The following is an 11,145-nucleotide window of genomic DNA, read 5'->3' as shown; positions in this document are numbered from 1 at the left end:
GAACGAGCCACCTCTACTGCTGGATCTCTTAGTGAGAATTGCATTGTTGGAGCAGGAGCTGGAAAGGACAAGAGGCAAGAGCCCAGAACAATGTGAGCACGTAATACCTAACGGGGTCGGAGTGAGCAGTCGCCATCTTATAGCGGACCACCTCTGCTTGCGAGTAGCAGCTATTTTACGTCATTTTGCGCAACCAGTACAGCGCAGACAGCGCATGGAGTCGTGCCGCCGTGTGTAGGCAACGTCACGACGCCGACGCCACTACACTGTACAAATCTGGAGAACAACCAACGCGTGTTGAAGGCACTGAAGCACTTCACCGCGAGAGTGTCAAGTCTTTCTTGATTCATCCGAGCAACGTGAGAGCTGTTGTGGAGCAGCTGTGTTTCAGATATGGTCGACCGGAGTAGCTTATACGCAGCCAGCTCAGTGGAATACGAGAGGTGCCCAATATTTCGGAGCACAGCCTGACGAAGATTATTCCCTTTGCAACCCGTGTGAGTAATCTCACTGCCTTCTTGCAGTCAACGAGGGCAGATCAGCATTTAAGCAACCCAACACTTCTGGAAGAACTTGTGGCCAAAGTGGGAATCAAGGCGCCGATTGCTACATGCAGGGATCGACCAATACCGCGGCGAGCAACAAGAGAGCCGTCTCAGAGGTTGTCCAATCTGTGGAGGGCAACATGCAGTTAAAGGCTGAGGGACTTCAACGGAGCTTCTCCGCCAGACAGGTGGAGGTACGTGAGGAGGCATTAACTATGCTCTTCATGCCTACGAAGTGCTCATATGACTAGATCCTGCAAGGTCGCAGAAGGTTAGCGAAACCAGCAGACAATAGTTTCTAGACGTAGCCTGAACAGAGGGGCTTCGCAGGCGGATGCGGCCGCACAGATGATCTTAAATTGTGTCGACGTAGAAGGAGGCCGCCTATTGTTCCGTATACTGTCAGTAACGCTGTACGGAGCAAACCGATGGATACATTCACACTTCTGGATGAAGGATCATCTCTTACGATGATCGACGATTTCCTCAGAAAGGATCTGGGCGTGCAAGGTGAGCGTCGTCATCTAAATATTCAGTGGAGCTAACCATCGTGGAACAGGCAAGCCAATTCGCTATGCGTTGTGAAACGTGTATTCCGTTTCGAGCCTGAGCAAGCCGATGCTGACTCTACACCGACGAGATGTTTAAGGCGTTAATGCTAGCCTGCCAATTAGGCCCCACATAATCGCAGTGAGGAAGATATTCATTGGACTGGATCACGGACATTTGGGATTTCCAATTAGATCGTGACTGTTTGTCGGACAGGGACCATATGCGGCTGCAACTGAGCTGGGCTGGGTTGTCTTTGGGCCGGTAAGCGGGAAATCAAACATGCCTTCACCGCGGACCTGCCTCCTAGCTGTATGATTGGATGACATTATTCAGAGGATGGTAGAAGACTATTACGATGTTAACAACGTTAGAAAGGACGTTTACATGCTTGTCGCAACTGTAATCTCGGAACGGGGCACAGGCGTCTCTGGTTCTTGGCTTGTCCTGAATCCGAGGCGACTACCTGTAGACCTCCATTTTACATCAGACTTCCCGGGGCACGCGGGCTATGCCCCGGGTGACTAAACCCTTCCCGTCTACTCGTGGGACCAACAATGCCAAACTCAAATTTAAATATTAAAAACACCGCAAAGGAGCTCGGTACTCCTCTTAAAGTGGCGGAGGGCAAAAACCATGCCTCTTCAACCGCATCTCTTCCCATCTTACTCTAGTAGACTGCTATTAGTAAACCTCCTATTCCCCTTAGTTAACCGTAGAAAAATGCTTGATGTGATTTTTATGCACAACTTGATCAGGGGTGACATAGACAGCCCTGAACTGTTGAGCCGCATAAACTTCACGATCCCTATTAGACTTACTAGAAGTTTTATACCGTTGTTCCTTCCACTTTGTAGATCGAATTATTCCTTAACTAAACCGTTTAGGGTCTTATGCTCGGATTATAATTCCCTCTGCCATATCATATCCACCACTAATTCTCTTCCTCTTATTAAATTACTAATCCTTACACATCTTTCTAGTAATTAGTAATTAGTAATTGTAGTGGTATTTTTATTATACCCGATACTCAAAATGAGTATTGGGGTATATTAGATTTGTGGTAAAAGTGGATGTGTGTAACGTCCAGAAGGAATCGTTTCCGACCTCATAAAGTATATATATTCTTGATCAGCATCAATAGCCGAGTCGATTGAGCCTTGTCTGTCTGTCCGTCCGTCCGTCTGTCCGTCTGTCCGTCCCCTTCAGCGCATAGTGCTCAAAGACTATAAGAGCTGGAGCAACGATGTTTTGGATCCAGACTTCTGTGATATGTCACTGCTCCAAAAATGTTTCAAAACTTTGCCTCGCCCACTTCCGCCCCCACAAAGGACGAAAATCTGTGGCATCCACATTTTTAAAGATACGATAAAACCAAAAACGCAGAATCGTAGAGAATGACCATATCTTTTAGACTGCAGAATCTGAATTGGATCGTATTATTATTATAGCCAGCATCAAGAAAACAATTTCATTTTTTCTCGCCCTGTCTCTCTCTAACACACACGTAGCATAGGCGGCATTGCTTAGAGTAAAACATTAGCGCCTAGATCTCAGAGACTATAAAAGCTAGAGCAACCGAATTTGGTATCCACACTCCTAATATATCGGACCGAGACGAGTTTGTTTCAAAATTTCGCCACACCCCCTTCCGCCCCCGCAAAGGATGCAAATCTGGGGATATTCACAAATCTCAGAGAGTATTAAGGCTAGAGTAACCAAATTTAGTGTCCGTACTTCTGTTAGATCTCACTATAAAACGTATATCTCAAAATTTCGCCCCACCCCCTTCCGCCCACACAAAGGACGAAAATCTGTTGCATCAACAATATTGCACATTCGAGAAAACTAAAAACGCAGAATCATAAATAATGACCATATCTATCAGGTTGCTGAATCTGGATCAGATCAGATCATTTTTATAGCCAAAAGGAACAAATCAATTTTCAGTGCCTACGCAGCGCCCGACGTCACGCTCAGACTGATTTTCTGTCTCTCTCGCACGCATTCTTTGTCGTGTCGTTTAATATTAGCGGCGTCTGCCGGAGGAGAGCCATACTGACTTAGTATCGGGTATAACCGTAGAGTTGCGGTGTCCGCAGCAACTCACAACGTTCCCCCTCGTTTTTATTTTGAATGCATGCCCAGTTCTATTAGAAACTTTAGTGCTAATCTTCTCTAATATCTTTCCTGCATGCTCGCGTAACAGCCTTCTGCTGGTGTCACACGGGCCATTTGACGGTGCAGTAATTGCATCGCCTCTTGAAATATGTAGTCATTGCATGTCAACGTCCACTAAACAAGAATATTTTAAAACTTCGCCCCGCCCACTTCCACCCCCACAAAGGGCGAAAATCTGTGGCATCCACAATTTCAAAGATACAAGAAAACAGAAGAAGCCGAATCGTAGAGGATGAATATATCTTCTAAAGTGCAAAATCTGAACCAGATCTTTTAAATATTATAGCCAGAATCAAGAAAACGTCATTCTCTCTCACTCTGTCTCTCTCTAACACACAGGTTTCATGGTCGACTTTGCCTATTGAAAAATTTGAATTCAAGGATCTCAGTATCTATAATCCACACTCCTGTGATATCGGACCTTGACAAGTTTGTTTCAAAATTTCGCCCCACTCCCTTACGCCCCCACAAACGACGAAAATCTGTGGCATCCACAATATTGAACATACTAGAAAACTCATAGAGAATGACCATATCTATCAGATTGCTGAATCTGGATCAGATGGGATCATTTTTATAGCCGAAAGGAACGAATCAATTTTCAGCGCCTGACGACACGCCCAGATTATCTGTCATTCTCGCACGCACTCTTTGTCGTGTCGTTTAATATTAGCGGTGTCTGCCGGAGAAGAGCCGTACTGACTAAGTATCGGGTATAAATCTTGAGTTGCGGTCGCCGCGGTCACAGCGTTCCCCCTCGTTATACCCGATACTCAAAATGAGTATAGGGGTATATTAGATTTGTGGTGAAAATTGATCTGTGTAAGGAATCGTAAGGAATGGCGCCACTCACTTCTGCTCCGCAAAGGACGAAAATCTGTGGCATCCGCAATCATAGAGAATGACCATATGTACCAGACTTCCGAATTTGGATCAGATCGGATTATTATTAAAGCCAAAAGTAACAAAACCATTTTCTGTCGCTACGCACTCTTTGTCGTGTCGTTCAATGTTAGCGCCGTCTGGCGGAGGAGAGTCGTACCGACTATGTAACTCACAACGTTCTCCCTCGTTTATTTATTGCAAAGCTTGCAACATAGAAACTTTATATGACAATAAATGGCTAATTCCACGATTACTGTTAAGCTATTAAGCGTGTTGCGTGACCTTCCATCCATGGCGGCGATTATTAGTTATTGATCTTAATTATGAAGTCTAGTGTAAGTTAGGCTAGGGCAAAGCGGGAGCGCAATAAAAGCTCGCTCTCTCGCTCTTGGCGAATTCGCCCCGCTTTGCCACCGTAGGTTAGCTAGAGTAAGAGATTTGAATTGTGAAGGAAATAGATAGAAATAGATCGAGCGTATCAATTTTTCGCCCCGCCGAATAAATAGTTTAAATTACAGCCACCCAAAGTTTTCGGTTAATTCATTAGAAAAACTCTTCTAATTTTTCATGGCGCCCCCGGGTGGACTGTAAAGTTAATTATAGGCAACAACAATAAATGACAGTGACACAAGAAATTGCAGTATATGCAAACATATTCGTTGCCCGCGTCGTGGTGTGTGTGTCAATCGGCAATCAATTTGCATAATATCATCGCGTCGGTCGCGCCAAGAATAATTTTTGTGCAAGTTTCTGCTACCGCCGAGGGATGCCCTGCGATAAAGCCAGGAAAGTAGCAGTTGGATTCAAAGATCCAAAAGAGGAATCAGAGGTATTTGTGCAGAAAATTGAAGGCTGAGCAAAAGACATTCAGATCTCTCTTTGAGGTGTCTTGTGCTGAAAACATTGCACATCGCTTTCAATTCTAGGCACAGACGTATGATATACATATAGTAGAGCTTGATTGCATGCATTTTATTAGTAATTGCATAAATATAACTAAACACACATAAATACATACATATCGACACATACAGACATATGTGAACCGCTATTTGGACGCAACAGTTATATGTACATACATCTATCGTTTACTGCAATCACTGTCGTCCTCCCCCCCCCCTTTATTTTGTTCTACCTTTCTCGTCGTTAGAACCTCACAAGAAAGTTTGTTCGTTCGTTCACCCAAGCCACGGCGTATAGAAAGTTTCCACACATACATACAAGCAGCAGCACCGGTGCATTATTTCGCTTCTCCACTGCTGCTTGCGTTGTATTTGTTGGGAGAATTTTCGTTGCCGCTCTTGAGCTTAACGGTGCGCCAAGTGACGCTCTACCCTGTATCTAACGGGTATATTCTTTTCGGCTGTTACTTGCCAAGTGACGCGCTACCCTGTATCTAAGGGGTATATTGTTTTCGGCCGTCACTTGCAACTACTCTTTCCCTTGATACCTCGTGCCTCGACATTCAATTAAAATTCGTTTTCGATTATCGTTCTCGTTCAAACATTTAAAAAAAAAATAATAATAATAAATAAATAAATAGAAATAATAGTGGTTTGTTGCGTAAAATCTTCATACACAAATATTATGGCAGAAAACAGTAAATCCACTCTTGAAGACTTAAAGATTAAGCTCAAAAGTCGAGTAAAAAGCATTCGCCGCTTAGAGGATCGATTAGATCAAGGGTCGATTCCTTTGCAATTACCGGAATTACAATGTAGATTAGATTGTTTGAATGCTTCAATTGAAAAGGCTAACCATTTGCAGGAGCAAATCGAGGACATAACAGGTGATGATGCATATGCAGCCGAGTTGGAAGAGCTGACGATTGTCACCAAGGGAAAGATAATGCTTATCGCCGCCTTTGATGCAGCAAGCGAGACGAAGCCAGTGTCTTCTTCAGCCCCAACTCATGCTAGACTTCCGAAATTGGCATTACCCAAATTTAGTGGTAAACACTCGGAATTCAAAAATTTCATTAGCCTTTTTGAGAGACTAGTCCATAGCGACAACAGCATACCGGTGATCGAAAAATTTAATCATTTGATTTCGTGCCTCTCTGATGAAGCATTAGGAACAATAAAGGCGTTCCAAGTCACCGAGGCAAATTGAGGAAAGGCCATGGCTGGCCTAAAACGAGTATATCACAACGATTATTTGATTTTCACGAATAATATTTCCACATTATTCAATCTGCCGACAATATCGCATCAATCTGCATCATCTCTAAGAACTCTAATCGATACTGTTTCGTCGATTTTCGGATCGTTACTGTTGATCGGTGATGATACAAAAATTTCGAATGCAATGCTCATTCATCTCGTTTTAAACAGAGTCGACCCTCTGACGAAACAAAAGTGGGATGAACAGCTTACTTATGAGAAGTTGCCGCTTTGGTCCGACTTTGAGAAAGTCTTGAATCGTCGATACCAGCATCTGTCTGCTGAAGAATCGACCAAGCCAAGGCAAGACAAAGTCATGCCAAGCAAGCAACATAATCGCAGTTCATTTACTTGTTCTTCCACTTCCACGAACAGTAGAACTCAGCAAACTTGTAGCTACTGCAATTCAGGAGACCATGTAGTGTCAAATTGCCCTCCATTTTCGCGTCTCTCGGTGATGCAAAGGTTTGAGTTTGCTAAGTCGGCATCCCTATGCATTAATTGTCTGCGAAAAGGCCACGGTGTTGTAAAATGCAAAGCCAATAAATGTCGAGTGTGCAGCCGCTCACATCATACATTATTGCATCGATACACAGTGTCGGCTAATAGTCTCGCGTTGCCACCACCCCAAGAGAGTCCTTCTCCTCCATCAAATCAGAATCAACCTTCCACGTCACATGTTTTGCATGCGACAGCGTTGGACAGGGTAATTCTGGCTACGTCGATCGTAAACATCCGAACTAAGAGCGGTGAACACATTCTGGCCAGAGCTCTGCTCGACTCTGGATCACAAACAAATTTCATTACCGAGGACCTCGCTAATCGCTTACAGATCCGTAGAGAGGAGTTCTGTATTAACTTGCTTGGAATTGGTGAATCTAATTCTCAAGTAAAGGATAAAATACACACAGTGGTGAAGTAGCGAATAAATGGTAGTGAGTTATCCTTTGATTTTTGGATCCTGAAATCAATATCAGGTTATCACTCTGACCAGTCAGTGAATGTGACTGACTGGCGAATCCCAGAGAACCTACCACTGGCAGACCCTTATTGCTACAAGCCACAAAGAATAGATATGTTAATTGGAGAAGAATCGTTCTTTGAATTATTAGCTGTTGGTCAAATTAAACAAGGTCCAAGGTTTCCAACTCTTCAGAAAACCCTTCTTGGTTGGGTTGTGTCGGGAAAATATGTTTCCAGGAGTTCTGCTCCTCAAATTACAAACAGTTTGAGTTGCAGTGAAGAGTTGCTAGTATCCATCGATAGGACCTTGAAAAAGTTTTGGTCACTGGGAGAAATGCCATCTACCAAGAAAATTGCCACACCTGAGCACAAGCTATGTGAAGAACACTATCGTAAGACGACTCAGGTACTATCATCAGGTCGGTTCGAAGTAAGGCTCCCGTTTAAATCAGATCCAAATTGTTTAGGCAACTCCTTTGAGGTTGCGAAACGGCGGTTTTTGTCGCTTGAAAGACGATTGCATCGTGACCCTGAGTTGAAGAAAATGTACTTGGAATTCATGGAAGAGTACCTCTCCTTAGGTCATATGTCTCCTACTGACAATACGATTCCTTCTACTCCACACTACGTAATCTCTCATCAGTGTGTTCTGAGGCCCCAAAGTACGTATACCAAGCTCCGAGTCGTGTTCGATGCTTCGTCCAAGACGTCCTCACAGGTGGCCTTAAATGACATTCTGATGGTGGGACCTACCATTCAAGAGGAATTATACTCGACACTGCTCCGTTTCTGTCTGCATAGGTTTGCCCTGACTGCTGATGTTAAAAAGATGTATCGCCAAGTGATGGTGAACGAAGCGGATCGGCAGTTTCAGCTCATAGTGTGGAGAAGAGACCCTTCTGAATCCTTGAGATTATACAAGCTCAACACTGTAACCTATGGGACTGGACCAGCCCCATTCTTAGCTATCCGGTGTTTGAAAAGGTTGAGTGAGTCTGCGAAGCTCTCATTCCCTAGAGCTGCTAACGTTATTGGGTCCGACTTTTACGTCGATGACTTGTTGACTGGTGCTGCATGCGTAGAGGAGCTAAGGGCAATTAAGTCCGAAGTGTCTCAGGTTCTTCATACCGCAGGGTTTGAGTTGACTAAGTGGTTTTCAAACTCACCCGAGATCACCGCATCTGAGAGCACAGCCAAACCCATAACAATCTCGGATTCAGAGTCGACAAAGGCGTTAGGAATCTCATGGTTACCTACTGACGATACCTTTAAGTTCAAAATTGACAATTCAGTTATGGGTCTCCGAGCGACAAAACGGAACATACTATCGGTGACATCAAAGTTGTTTGACCCCCTTGGTTTATTAAGTCCTATCGTTATAAAAGGCAAGATCCTATTGCAGGAGCTTTGGCTTAACAAACTAGATTGGGATGAGTCGATCCCGCTGCATTTGGAAACAGCGTGGAATAAGTTGAAAACTACACTATCTCAATTGGAAGACAAATCCATATCTCGGTTTGTGTATTCCGATCCGATGTCACCGGTTCAAATACATGCCTTTGCTGACGCCTCCATGAGAGCGTATGGAGCGTGCGTCTATATACGTAGCAGAACTGCAGAAGGTTTAAAAATAACATTGTTGACTTCGAAATCCAAAGTAGCGCCGCTCAAGACCAAAACGCTCCCAAGGCTTGTGTTATGTGCCGCTCACCTTCTCGCAGATCTCTGTCACAGAATCAAGCCCCTATTAAACGTGCCCATTGAACGAGTCGTTTATTGGTCGGATTCAGAGGTAACTCTTCATTGGATCCGGTCTCATTCATTGTCGTTGTCGACTTTCGTTTCAAATAGAGTGGCTGAGATTCAAGAGTGGTCAGATGATGCTACGTGGCGGCATGTACCCACGAAACAGAACCCAGCAGATATTGTCTCAAGAGGTTGCGACGTCGACGAAATCGTTCAGTCAATTTGGTTCGAAGGACCATAATTTCTGAAAGAGGAAGAAGAAAACTGGCCCAAGAACGCTCAATTCGAACACTCCGATGATATTCAGCTGGAAAAGAGGAAGACTGCGGTCGGGCTGACCGCTGCTGTGCGAAGTTCGGAGCTGTTAGATGTCATCGAGGGATTCTCGTCACACCTCAAACTGTTTAGAGTGTTCGTGTATGTGTTCCGCTTTATAAGAAAATGTAAAGACCCAAGCCTAAATTTCGAAAAAACTATCTCACCGACCGAATACAATGAAGCCTTTTATAAAATTGTCGAAATCGTCCAGCATCACGAGTATCAAGGAGAAATCGAAAAGGTTAGGAAAGGATCTACAATTGGTCCTAGTATTCAGCGGTTGAACCCTTTCATCCATGAAGACACAGGGACTTGGTGCAACTTTTCGTTGTTGTGAGTGGGGGGGCGACTAGCCAAAGCTCCTATATCATACGATGCCAAGTTTCCTCTGCTTTTGACTAAGCGCTCGCCATTCGTGCGAAGCTATATTCGTCATCTGCACCATTCGAATTTTCATGTCGGCCCACGAGCACTTGTGAGCATCCTTCGACAGAGCGTTTGGATAGTGAACGCTCAGGAGGTCTGCCGTCAGACAGTTCGATCGTGTATGCGCTGTTTTAAATACAAGCCTCGATTGCTGACGCAACTCATGGGGAATTTACCCGCAGATCGACTCCGTGCTCTCCGCCCATTTTCAATTTGCGGCGTTGATTTTTGTGGACCAGTGCACACGACATTGAAAATTCGCGGAAGGATACAAGTCATACATTTCGCTTTTTGTTTGTTTTGCGTCCAAGGCGGTTCACCTAGAAATAGTTTCCGATCTAACCACTGACTGTTTTTTGTTGGCTTTCCAAAGGTTCGTCGGGCGCCGAGGATATCCCCAAGTCGTTCATTGCGACAACGGGACGAACTGCGTCGGAGCGAGCCGCCATCTCAGCGCTCTGCGGATCAGGCTCAAGGAGCAGGGAGACACAATTCGCGACTTCGGGTCAAAAAACGGATGCGAATTTGCGTTCATACCGCCGCGAGCTCCTCACATGGGAGGGCTATGGAAGATAAGTGTAAAAACTGCCAAGGGCCTACTCCTACGGGCGGTAGGCAGCGCGCTCCTAGCCGCCGAAGAGCTCGCCACAGTCCTCGTCGGAATCGAGGCCATAATGAACTCGAGGCCGCTGGGAGCCATCAGCCAAGATCCCAGCGATGGCGAGGCCCTAACACCCGGTCACCTGCTGACAGGCGGGTCGCTCATCGCCCCCCCAGCACTGCGGACTCCGGACCAGGAGAGTCTCAGTTGTTTGCGGCGATGGCGACTTGTCTCGTCAGTCAGGCGAGCGTTTTGGCAGCGATGGTCCCGCGAATATGTCCTGGGGGTGCAAATTCGGGGCAAATGGCACCAGCAACCGAACCCCGAGGAAGGAGACCTCGTCATCGTGGCCGAGGACAATCTGCCGCCTCAGGAGTGGCTCGTGGGGATGGTCATCGCCACGCACGCAGGAGAGGACGGCATGGTCAGGGTCGTCGAAATAAGGACTAGCACTGGAGCGGTTTTTCGGCGGGCCATACATACAAATTAGCGCCGCTCCCAATGTGTTGAAGCCGATGCATGCGTTCAACGGGGCCGGTGTTGCGTGACCTTCCATCCATGGCGGCGATTATTAGTTATTGATCTTAATTATGAAGTCTAGTGTAAGTTAGGCTAGGGCAAAGCGGGAGCGCAATAAAAGCTCGCTCTCTCGCTCTTGGCGAATTCGCCCCGCTTTGCCACCGTAGGTTAGCTAGAGTAAGAGATTTGAATTGTGAAGGAAATATAGTTGTTCGCCAACATTGAAATAAATCGAGCGTATCAATTTTTC

Source organism: Drosophila persimilis, unplaced genomic scaffold (genome assembly GCF_003286085.1).
Source record: "Drosophila persimilis strain 14011-0111.01,24,50 unplaced genomic scaffold, DperRS2 tig00000477-arrow-pilon, whole genome shotgun sequence".
Taxonomy (NCBI): Eukaryota; Metazoa; Arthropoda; class Insecta; order Diptera; family Drosophilidae; genus Drosophila; species Drosophila persimilis.
This window is presented reverse-complemented; position numbering follows the sequence as displayed.